Raw genomic sequence first — 12,612 nt, 5'->3', positions numbered from 1 at the left:
GATTCAGAGATATTTTTTTTTAAGAAACATGCAAAATTAATGAACAATGTTCTAATATCAATAAGGCACTTCAGAATGTACATTGCTCAACTATTGCTATGAAAAGATACTCTCTCTCTACCAACTCTTTAAGTTGGTGAAGAGATGATCTGAAATTAGCAAGGTCAGAGCAAGAACTTACTGCAGCCTTCCACTGCTTGAGGGGAACTCATTAACAGGAGGAGACCAATTTTGCACACAGGCAGATAGTGATAGGACAAAAGGGAGCAGTTTTAAACGAAAAGAGTGGAGATTCAAGTTAGATGTTAGGAAGAAATTTTTTACTCAGAGAGCTCCAGAGAAGCTCTGGATGTCCCATTCCTTGAGATGTTCAAGGCCAGGTTGGATGGAGCCTGGGCAGCCTGAGCTGGTGGGTGGCAGCCCTGCCCACGGCAAGGGGCTGGAACTGAACAGCCTCTAAGATCCCTACCAAACGAAGACATTCTTTGACTGTATGAAATACTTGGTGGGCTCTTAGGAAATCAACGCAAAGCAGCCTTTGCCCCAAAGATGGCCCCATCACAGGATACATTGTCACATATGCTTTATAGAGTTCTACTTTTTTTCTTTACTGATGAGGCTCAGCTGGTCTACTATGCCTATTGTGGGCATCGCATTCAAGAGTCTTGGGGAGACCAACAAAAAATGATAAATGCTTTGAAAACATGGTAATTTGAATTGAGAAATCTAAAGAGCATGTTACCTCATGAGACCTTCTGATGTACATGTGGAATATTGCCATAAGCAGGGTAATACCCATTGTGCTCCACAACCAGAAGAGGAAGGCAAAATTTAATTGGGTTAATTTTCAGAAAAAGAAGCTTAGGCAGAAACAGTTAATGGACACAACAAGTGGTCTGGAGACAATGTGTTCTTCAGTTGAGGTTTTTAAAACCATGGCAGAAAAATACGTTGGGCTTGACCTGAAATATATTTAATCCTGCTTCCCTCTGAGCAGATGCCTAATAGAAGGCCTCTTGAGATTCCACCTTTTATGATATCAGCCTTGCACTAAAATCTTATTGATGGAACATCCTGCCCAGGCTTTTTGCATATTTAATAACGTCCAGTTCTCCCTCATCTCATATAATGACGATTAAAAAACAAACTATGCCAGGAAAGCGTTTCACAATCGTGCTTACTTTCTGCCCCAGAACTGCCATTCACCAGGGGCAGAACTGGGCAAACAAACACAGGTGAGGGACAGGCAGAGACAGTGCTACTACCACAAGCCTGCGGCCGGCAGGGCTCAGCAAGAGATGAGCTTTTTTTCGCTGTTGCCCTTCTCCTCTTCAACGCCATTCTCTCCTACCAACTAAAAGAGGGTAATAGTCATGGAATTCTTTCAAGCGGTGCCCAGTGTCAGGACAGGAGGCCGTGGGCACAAACCCACAGAGGTTTTACCCCAGGAGGCTCCTCCTGAACACCAGGAGCAGTGCTGCGCTGTGCGGGTGCCGGAGCACTGGCAGCACTGGCACAGGCTGCCCAGAGGCTGTGGGGTCTCCTCCCTGCAGCTCTCCAGAAGCCGCCTGGCCGTGGGCCTGGGCACCCTGCTCTGCGTGGTGCTGCTGGAGCAGGGGCTGGGACACGGGGACACAGAGGGCCCTAACCGCTCCAACGCAGGCGGCGCACCCGCCCCGCGCTGCCCGCAGGAGGAAGCGCTCGGACTGAGGGCGGTGCGGAGCGGGGCGGGCCGGGGCGGAGCTGGCAGTGCCGACCCGCCCCTCCGCCCGCAGCCGCCGCCGCGGCGGGAGAGGTGACAAGCAGCTGCGTGGAGGCGCCGCCGCCCGGCTGCGAACGGCCGCTTCCCGGCCCGGCTTCTCCGCGAGGTAAGGCAACCCCGAGCCACGATCCCTGCGGAGAGCTCGGCTCCGTCGCCCTCGGCCCGCGATACCTAGGCGGGCGGCGGCCGACGCTCCCCGGTCTCTGCTCCCTCGTGGGTGCCCCCCCCCGCCATTTTCCCCTCGTGTTTCCCGTGGGAGCGGCTGCGGCGCGGCGGCGCCTCCCGTCCCGCGGCCACACAGGGCTCCGCGTGCTGCCGGGAAGCGGCGGCCTCGGGGAGCCGCGGTTTCCTCCCGGCGGCGGCCCTGTGTCCCGTGTCCCCCCCCCCACCCCCTCACCCCCTTCACCCGCGGCCGTGAGCGCGGCCGCCGCAGAGGGCCGGAGCGCCCCGAGGAACTCCGTGCGGAAAGTCGATGTTGTGCTGCGCCGAGTTGCGTGAGGAGCGTGTGTACCTACGGGGAATGCGCACCTAGGTGCACACGTGGGAGATATATGCGCGCTGATAGATTTTCCAAGCCATGACGACATTGCCTGCAGGCTTCTGCTTCCAGATGTTTTCCTTTCTGTTTCTCCCGGGCACGTTTCCCTTCTACTGGGAGCAAGGATGCTCCCTGGGTGCTGCGGACAGGAGCAGTGGAGCATCTGTGTGCCCACGGTTCCTCATGGCCGCACTGTGCCGGTCCCGACCCCAGCGGCGTGGGCAGGCAGCGGCAGAAGTGCAATTAATGTTCAGCACGTGACTTGGCCCAGCACTTATCATCTTAACGTGGTGTTCGGACCTTGGTAAATAAGCACAGGTTCAGCCATCTGTCCTGCCTTCTCCTGCCCTGTGTGTGCATACCACAGTGTGCGTGTGTACACAAATGAGAAGTGTACCTATAGGAAGCTTTGGGGCTAAATATGTATTTGAACTCTTCTGGAAGTGCCCCGAAGTTACTATCAAGGACTGATGGAAAGCTCCTTTGATATGGTTTTTGACTACGTTCCAAAAAAACCCCAAACCAGTTGCTTCAGGATTGGTGATGCCAGTCAGTAACGTGCTTAGCTGTTTGCATACACGCTCTACAGCTGGTACTGCTGCTGGAAGGCATGCTGCTCTTCCCCCGCAGACAAGGCCCTTTTGTTTAGCTGTGGGTTCCAGGGGTGTGTGAAGCCAGGATGGGCCCTGTGGTCTCTCTCTGTAAGGAGGAGATGGTGCTGCTCATCCCACACCATCTGCAGCCCCAGGGTAGGGCATGTCGGTCTGTGGCACTTCCACGGCTGCTGCCATATGCTACAGCTTGTCTCTTGCAGGTGAGATTTAGAATGGTCTTTGGCTCCAGCGAGGGTTTTCAATAGCATAGAAGTCTGTCTGTCTTACCAAGGTAGTCTGCAGGATGGTAGCTGTATGGTGATGTTTTTCTGTAGCAAAGAGATTGGCTGTGCAGTGATACCTCTGTGCTATGTAGATATGAGGGTGGGCCCCATGACGGATGTCACTTCAACACATTTTTCCTCGGAAACTTCTCTCCTTAATCATTTATGGCCCTCTCTGAATAAATAGTGTATTTTTAGAGCTCGGCAGACCTACCAAAATCTCAAATCCTTGGAGTTGATCTGTTTGGGATTGCGATGCTGAAATCTTCATTTGAGCATCATTTTCTTAAATTTGGCTTTTGCAGAATAACAGTTGTCATAAGAAGATTAAAAATAAAATCTACTTGCTGTTAACACTTGGTGGGCGAAATTTTCATCTTGTCTACTACATCTGCTCTGCAGTTTCTCTGCTGGTTGCACAGTCTCTAGAGCTGTAGGATGCAGCATCAAATAGATTTTCTACTAACCTAGGGATTCTCAAACTGTGGTGTGTGCCATGCAGAAGCAGCAGCTGGATTCTGCCACCACTGACATATGAATCCTCCAAGTTTGGGAACCTTCCTGGTCTTGTTTTCTCTGAGCTTGAAAGCTCAACTACAAGACAGCAGAAAAAAATTCTGTGAAGAGTTTACGGCAGGAAGAAGAAGCACACACAATTGGTATTCCCTGTGCTGCCTGATGGTGTTAGGTCCTCTGGGCAGCTCTTGGAATGTCAGCAATTTTTAATGATTATTTTACTCTTCAGACTGACGAGTAAAATTACAGAGCTTAATTTATTTAGGTTTGGCATGTTCTCACTGAAACTGATGCCATATCAGGTGAATGAACAGCCTGCTTGTTTATACCACCTTCCCTCCCCCTTTTTATAGGCCCCCATAGGTATTGCTGTGATACTACTAGAAGGCTTCAGAATTTGGTCTAACCTGCCAATAAAAACAGAAACAGAGAACTACCAACAGCATTAAACCTGTTATTGAGGAAGATATTTTAACACTGATGACGATCAGGGTAGAAATCTCACTTCAGAGGGCTCCATTCAGCCTTTCAATCACATTTACTGCTCTTCTATATATTTTTTCTGGCAGTTTATTGTTAGCTGTATGGTGCTGGACTACTCAAGACAGATATGTACATGCTACCTTCATCTTTGCAGAATTGAAAAGTAACCTAATTGGCTTCCTGATCTTATGCCCCTCTATCATATTTCAAACTCTGTCTACTCATTACTGCCTTCCAGATGTCTTGTACTAATCAAATCTTTGCTGGATCTCTTTTCCTCACATGCATTATTATTCATTTTCCTATAGGCATCCCAGAAATTAAAATGCTTGATGTAATTTTCTTTTTTTTTTTTTCCTCTTTTTCCTTTTTTTTTTTTTTCTTCCTTTTGCCTTTCTTCAATATTCTCCCATGTTCATTTGCTACTTTATGTAAGTACAGTTAATTTAGAAAGCATTCATTAAGATGTTACTGAAGAGAAAGTCAGGGAAAGTGTTGATCAAATATACTTTTCATTTTCTGGTAGCTCATTTCTGACGAATAAACCTTTAAAAACCAAAACAATCTCCTTTTTCTACTAGTGGTATTTCCCCTGCTCTTTTAGTGTAGTCTTCATCATTTACCGATGAATGATTTACAATAACTGAGTTCTACACCTTCCAAACTTCAGAGAACTGCAATACTGAAACTCTCAACTAAATGTAGAATAAAAAGACAGTTGAGTACGGCTCAGACAGACCTAAGTATGAAGGAAGAGCAGGCTTTTTCAAAGAGCTGTAAGTATCCAATAATGCAACAGTTCATCCTTGCCTTGCAGACCAACATTTCAGTGACTGATGAAGATGCCATTGTCAGGCACTTTCTGTGGAGCACGAAATAGGCCCTTTGCTATCCAAGGCTTAGGCCACAGAGTGCTTTAAGACAGCAAATAGGGTTTTGAGCACAAAAATGCAGTCTGGAAGACAGGAGGATTGGGGTGGTGATGGTATGCAGATGTATTACTGACATGCTCTGGAGCAGTAAAATTTCCTCGAGTGGGAAGTTTCACGACCTGCTATGGCGTATTGTGCAGGCCACTCTTTGCCTAGATAGGGCTGAGACAGCAACACTGTCATTGAGTAATGTTTCAGTATGAAAGTATAATGTCAGTGTAAAGTCCAGAAATACTTCTGACCTATGACCGGTTGAGATCATGTATCTTAAAGCAACAAAGCTAGTCTGTAGGTGGCTGCAGACTCTTTTTAAAAAGTGTGGGGGTTTATTTTTTGTTTGTTTTTTTGTTTTTTGCTTACTGGTGAATTCCAGATTTAAGTTCAATTCAACTTAACATCAACTGCTCTTCAGCAGCAGGTTGTTTTGATCATGCTGCAGCTGTTTGTGCTGAAGGATAAATAGCTTTGTTGTCTTCATATTGTGAGAATTAGAGGCCGTTTCTGACTCCTTCACGTGCTGGTTTGATGCTGATGTGGGGAATAGGGCAGAAAGAATTCTGTTTTGTGGGTCTCTGCTTGGGAAGTAACAAGGGGTGGTGGAGCTCCTTCTTACTTTGTGCACCCTCTGCTGACAGACAAATATTTCATGCCTAATGGTATCAAAAAGAGGTCCAGGAGGCTGAGTTTGCTTGAAACTGCATCTCCTTTGACTGGAAATCATGTGGTGTTGAGAAGAGTCCATGCCTTCTGCTTAGCTTGGTGTCCCTGGTCCATAGCTTTAGGTTCAATTAAATGAGCCGACAGTTGGCTTTGTTACTGATCTTTCTCAGGAATGGGAGATTTGACACTAAAGAATGGTTGCTCAGTAGATCCATGTCAAGTTTCTTCAATGGTGCTAGAACTGTTACTTTTTCAAAGAAGAAATACTCAAGAAGAAAATTTACAAGTGTTTTGTTAGTGATTTAAGACTGTAAAAATGTATGGATTTGGAGGTCTGGGAATAAAAACTGTTAAGAAGTACAGGGATGTCTAAATGCTCTTGACTTGGGTTCCAAGTGAGCTGTTAGTGGGTTTGGATGAAGGGTGTACTTGTTAGCTGAGAGGGGTTTCCAAGTAGGCACAAGGCTTTTGTGAAGTAGGACACATCCCTGTGGTGCTCTCAGTTTATATGGACGTTGTAGGCTCTGAGCATTGATGGCCTTGATGGGTGGCTTTGATGAGTTAGATATCTAACCTTTATTTGCTGTTCTCAAATCTGGAACTTCTGGTTTTTTGTATGTTTACAATGAATTGTTGATATATCAAAGTAATTTCTGGATATGCTTCTGGAGTAGTGGCTGTCGGGGCTTGAAAGTAAGTGTTCACTTACTGTAGCCTTTAAGTGAATAAATGTTAACTTTAGCTTTTCAGATTAGTGAAATATAATAATAATGCCTTACTAGAAGCATCTTAAATTTCATGTCTGCAGAACAGGTATATTAAATGTTTCCTGCCCCGTGCTTGTGCTTGAGTCTTTGGCTTAACAGCATGAGGGGAGAGAAGAAAAAAAGACATAGGCTTTAGATCTCCTCTAGAGAGCATCGGGTGATGCAACTCATATTAGATATTACACTCTTGGGATTCTGCATTGCCTGTTGGCAGTTAGAGATGGGTCTTGTGTTACTCAATTCATTCACTTAATTTCATAATACTTCATGCTTTTTGCTTCCTGTTTGTGCTGGAGTATATTTCTTGTGCTACTTGCAGCTTTTAGATTATATCTGTTTTCTCCGGTTCCTTTCCTAATTTCTTGAACAGTCCATTCCTGTTTACATTGTGGTAGATGGGTGCCATGTTACTGCTAGATGCCATGGGTTATTGCTAGATGCTTGGATACCCTGATATTTTTTTCAGAGCTGTAAGTGTTGAATGGTTAGACCTGAAAATGCATCCTATGGGAGCAGTGGTGAGTATGGGCAGGAAGGGTGAAGGCATAATTAGCTGTAGTGGTAACATTATGACACAGTCCAGCAGAACAAGCTGTTGTCAGTGGCTTCAGTCAGTCATTCTCTTGAAATTACCTGTCCTCATTGCTGTGAATTAAAGGAAGGGGAGGAAAAATCAATACACTTTCTGAGCTGTAAAGCGGCATCTTGATCAACGGGGTGACAATAACTAGAGGCTAAAGCTGGGTGGAGCCCAGCACTCCTCCCTTGTGAAGCAGTAGAGCGTTTTGGTCGTCTGAGTTGTGATGATGGCCCTAGGGCTGACAGGAGGATTATTGCAGCATTGTTGTTGCTTTCTAGAAAGCTTACCTCATGCTTCTTTAGAAATTTCAGATGATTGATGCACTTTTTCTTACAGTGATGCCAGCGATGCCAAAACTGCTAGGGCTGGTCCCAGCTGCTGCTGAGTGCTGGTGGAAGAAGCCTGCTGCTGGAGGCAAACTGGAAATGGGGATGATGTCGCACTGAGATGCTGTTTTAGAGAGTTTCAGGATTGAGACAGTGGGTTTTCTCAACTGGAAGAATCATTACAACTGCCGCAGTTCTACTTTGTTTACATCAGTGGGATTTTGTTAGGGGGACTGTAATTATTATTATTTTTGTTGTTTGTTTTCTGACTGAGGGGAAAAAAAAAGAGTAAATGGGATGCTTGTAAGGTGTTTTTTTTTTGTTTTTTTTTTTTTTAAAGCTGCCAATGCACTTCAAGTTACGTTGTCTCAAACAGAAATATTTGGCCATGGCTGTAATTGGAAACCATACCAACAGATTGTGGTTTCTGAAAGGATATTTCAAGATCTTTACCAGAAAGTTAGCTCTGGTTACTTTATTCCTTTGTAGTTCAGGTGTCTTCCAGTAGCTGGAAGGGTTTTCATGAGACAAAAGTGTGGCTCGGTAGTAGATATCTCTCTAAAATGCAAGTGCACTCAATACATAAGATGTCTGAGAGGACAGAAATAATAGGGCCCAGAATTCTGTGGATGTTTCTGTGGAGAATCCAGGGATTTTAACCTCTCACTTCTGACAGTAGTTGAAAGAAGAATCAAAAGAAGCAAATGCAAAACACTTGAATGATATTCCCTTGTATATGCTGCCAAAAGCAGAGGAAAGGGATAAAGACAGCAGTCTCTCTAGTTCATCCACTGGGAACTGAGCACACATTCACAGCTTTTGTCCCAGGCCGTATGTCTGGCTCCAGTGAAGAGCTGTTGCCACTCTGGACCCAGTGTGTAGCTATCATTATGGGCAAGGGACTGGGCTGAGGGAGCTGGGTGTTCCTGGTCAGAGGAAAGGAGGCTGGGGGAAAATCCCATGCAGCTAGTTAAGTATATTGAAGCCAAGCTCTGCTGAGTAGTGCCAGATGACAGCAAGGGGACAGTGGCAACAAGTTTTTGCTTTGGGAATTCAGGTTGGGCATTGCCCAAATAGGCAACCCCTAATTGTGGGCCTGCCAAAGTTAGGTTCACAGGTTGAGGTGCCGTCATGATCACCAAGAGGACAGGGAGACTGGTGAGACTGGCCTTAAGATTTTTGGTTCATAGACTGTATACATGCAAAGGATCTATACAGACTTCACCCTGAACTATTCTTCTGCAGTCTGCTTTGCCTCGTACTACCTTTAAGCCAAAGGCAGCAGGCAAGATACCTTCTAATCTTATTTTGCCTCTACAAATATGTATTAGTTCTAATAATTAATCGTTATTAGATTTGGTACTAGGGGGAATAGACAAATTAATGGCTATGTCAATATTTTATTTTACTTTTTTTTAAGTGACAGGAAGAGTAGTAAGTGGAGAAAAATACAGAAGACGAAGTGCACAGCATTAGCTGGAAGCTAGCTGTTCTCAGGGTTTTCCCTACAAATAAACTCTCCATTCTATTTTTGGATCTCTAGTCAATGAAATAGCGTGCATTTTGATTTTGAAGCACTCTTTTTGTAATGTACTTCATTCTTGAGGTGGTGGGGTTAAATCTTGAAATTTGCAGCTGGAGCTGTACTGTCATTGAAGATCAGGGTTTTCGGATGCCATTTTATCTCCACCTAGTGCTTCTGCGAAAGGTCCTTGTTTCCTGCCCTTCATTACTCCTTGTTTGCCTGTTTTTCCTGAGTGAAAGCAATTCTTGTTTCTTCCTCTGTGAACAGATATTCATTTTCTTGGTTTCTGTTAACGTAATACATCAGGAAAAGTAAAGATCCATGATCGTGTATATTTATATAGTGTTACGTGGCAGAATAATTAGGCGAAGAACCACATGCAATGTTTTAAAACGTTGTGCACACAAAAGCTTCATAGTGACCATACAGCAAGCTGTAACAAATCAACCTTTTTGAGGTGAAAATTGAAATTTTATGTAAAACTCGTGACTGCTTGAATGTGTGTAACTCTGATGTTTAAAGAAAAGCTTGCCTATGTGAACACAAACTGGTAGACCTCACAAAACAGGGCTGCTTGCTAACCAAAAGACTAGTTGCTTGCCAGCAGTTTGCTTGGCATTGCTTTCTCCTACCTGTCATCCATACTTCACAGAAAGAAATAAAACCCTGTACTTACATACTCCAGGCCTATCCTCCTTGCCAATGTAATGCTTTGTTAATTACACGGAGTCCTCTACTTTTACGTGTGCAGGTCATTAATTGTTGTGAAAGGATGAGGGATTCAATCCTGCTGTTACTGATTTTAAAAAGCAAAAATTATTCAATTGCTTCTCCTTTTTTTTTTATTTTTTATTTTTATTTTTTTTCCTGAAGTCTCCTGATGCCTGTTTTCTTTGCTTATGGTGGAGATTGCTTGCTGATTTTGCTGCATGCCCCTGAGCATCTACCCTACAGGCTCATGCTGTTAAGTGGCAGCTTGCAGGGAAATGGCAGCTAGCATCACCTGCTAAATAGCAATGGGACATTTTGCACCTACCTTGTAGCAGTGTTTAAAAACAATAGAATAATTTTAGACAGATTAAGCTAAATTATTATTGTATTAATTTAAGATGGAGAGATTCAAAATGCAGCTTTGTTCAGTGACGCATTTTCCCCTTTGAGTTTATAATGGAGAAATAAAATAGAGCTTGTGGATTTAAAGGATAATTAAAGAGTCCTCATTACATCACTGGTCAAAAGTTGTATTATTTGCAGCCATTGCTTGAATTACGTGCAGGATCTGGATTACATTAGAGGCTGATAATTGAATTTTCATAGAAGATTTAAAAAATACTTGGTTTACCTATTTAAAAACCCTAATTGGAATAGGCTAGTTTTTTTTCAGGTAGTTATGTGAAGGATTATTTTTGGTAATTTAGGAACGATATATAATAGAGGACAAATCTTAGTTCTATTTGTTCCTGACAGGCTAGCTGTTATGGGAAGCCACCAAATTCTAGCTTCTTAGAAGAAGGGGCAGAAGTTTCTTTTATGCAGCCTTCATCTATGTGGCTTGAAATTCAAGGGACTTCTCCTATATGACTTTGGGGATGAGGCTATTAGGTTCTCTGACAAGGTGATTTATCAAGTGGTTTCCTCTTGCTGTAGGTTTGAATGGGAGCAACTCCAAATACGAGGCCAGAACAATAGCTGTGGAGGAAGTTAGTCATGGAGGGATCTGAGGAGGAAGGAGCATGTTTTTATCAGCAATGGAAGAACTTCCCAATACACAATGGTCTTGCTAAGGAGTACTGAGTAGCGGTGACTTATACCTTGGTGTTGTTTCCAACTGGATGCTGAAGACATACAGGCACAGTGCAAGACTTCCACCAGCTAATTCCCTGGTTCTGGTAAATGCTGTATAAAATAAAGGACATGAAATCAATTAGCAAGGAGGAAGATACATTAGCAAGGAGGAACATGCGTCTTGCTTGCAGTGTTAGTGCTTTTACCATGTGATTCCTTCTGACTCATGGAACAGTTCTTCTGAGTAAAATTCAGAAGCTCTTGATGAAGGTGCAATTCTTAAATCTTTCTGAAAGAGTTGGATGCAACAGGCTTCCTAGGGGGGATTATGAAGTCTCCTTCTGTGGAGATATTCAAGAGCTGCCTGGATGCCTACCTGTGCAACCTGCTTTGGGAGGGGAGTTGGACTTGATGATCTCTAGAGGTCCCTTCTAACCTTCCAATTCTGTGATTTTAATACATATTGAAGAAATCTTTTAGGTTTTTGGATGGGTCCAAATACTCAAATATATGACCTCTAAAATGACGATAGACCATTTTATGTCTGGCATAACTGCATGGGGCTGACAGCTACAACCCAGGGCATACCAGTGGCACCATTTTTCAGCAGTGGCCTCTCAGGCTCTCACTTGGGAATCTAAGATGGCATCAAATGTCTGTAATGTTAGTACTAGTGGGCATGGTGGTGATGAGTTGACAGTTGGACTTGATCTGATATATTTCAAATCAACGGACTTGAAAATCCTCAGCTTTTTTTAGATGTCATGAAGAAACACAGAACCACTGTTTTAATGAAACTTTAGTGTAAGTTGGCATTCAAAGAGCTACTTAATATAGGTGGTTTGCCAGTTTGTTTTGACTAGTTTAGTACTTTGCTAGTGTATATTTCCAATATACACTAGCAAATATAATATATGTATTATAATATATAATAGTGTATATTTCTTATACAGTGAGAAACAGCAAGAAATCATTTGTTTTACCAACCTTCCCTCCCAAAAAATTTCCCTTGAGAACCCAAAGGAAAATCATAAAGAACTTAATCTAACTCAATCTAACTCCTTTTAGGTTAATTTGGTGTCAATCAGTTGTTCAGAGGAAGAAAGCATGGGGGAGTGTAGGGATTCAGTCAGGGAAAGAAAACCTGGAACATGTTCAGCATAGCTTAGAGAACAAGCTTGTGTAGCTTATACAGCAGCATAACTGGAACATGCTCATAGGAAGCTGAGGCTTTACACCAAAGCTGTAACTGTGCATTGTCAAAATACACCTGTTCTTAAGATATATGATTATGTATTTATTTACTTGAAATTAATTTGAAAATCAAAAGTGCTATTCAGAGCATGTAACTTCAGCGTCTTAAGTTCTTAGGTTCTTAATAAAGCTTCTTCTGTGGTATGATTTCACCTTTTATTTGTTTAACACAGGAATTAATATGAGGATGGCCATCTCAGGTAACAGAGACAGAATGCTTTTAGGATGTGGAAGAATCTACTTTGGTATATGATGAATCACAGCCTACAAATGCCTATTTCTCTTCAGTGACTATAAAGAGAAAGGAGTAGAGTGACTCATTGAGATGTGGCTGTTTATATTTGGTCGTGTATATTTCAAGCCAAGTACATAGGGCTACATTCAGAGGCAGCTCAGCCCTCTGGTGCACCCAGGCTATGTCTCTCAAAGGTTTAGCTGTAAAACCTGGTTGCAGTATTCTGCAACTCTCTTCTGTCTGGCATGTTCATTACCCTTTCCAACTGCAACCTCCACCAGAGGGAAGAGTGCACGTATACTCAGTTTTCATGCCGGTGGGGAATTGGTGTCGTCCCAGAATAAAGTCAGGATACAGCCAGAGTGCATGCCT

At 43.5% G+C, this 12,612-nt stretch overlaps 1 protein-coding gene across 10 annotated transcripts in view; it reads left to right on the top strand.

Moving 5' to 3' along the window:
• The first annotated feature begins 1,740 nt into the window (after nt 1-1,740).
• The window catches only part of MBNL2 (muscleblind like splicing regulator 2), a 105,355-nt gene continuing 94,483 nt past the window's right edge, over nt 1,741-12,612 (top strand). For 9 of the 10 annotated variants that reach the window (XM_052664411.1, XM_052664408.1, XM_052664414.1 and 6 more), the window contains exon 1: nt 1,741-1,868. The gene's annotated coding sequence lies outside the window, so the exon portion shown is untranslated. The remainder of the gene's footprint in view (nt 1,869-12,612) is intronic. The other variant, XM_052664415.1, reaches the window with a different exon arrangement.

The sequence above is a fragment of the Tympanuchus pallidicinctus genome, unplaced genomic scaffold (genome assembly GCF_026119805.1).
Source record: "Tympanuchus pallidicinctus isolate F22 unplaced genomic scaffold, pur_lepc_1.0 scaffold6, whole genome shotgun sequence".
Classification (NCBI taxonomy): Eukaryota; Metazoa; Chordata; class Aves; order Galliformes; family Phasianidae; genus Tympanuchus; species Tympanuchus pallidicinctus.
Note: the sequence above shows the minus strand (reverse complement) of the source record. Positions and strands in the feature narration are given on the sequence as shown.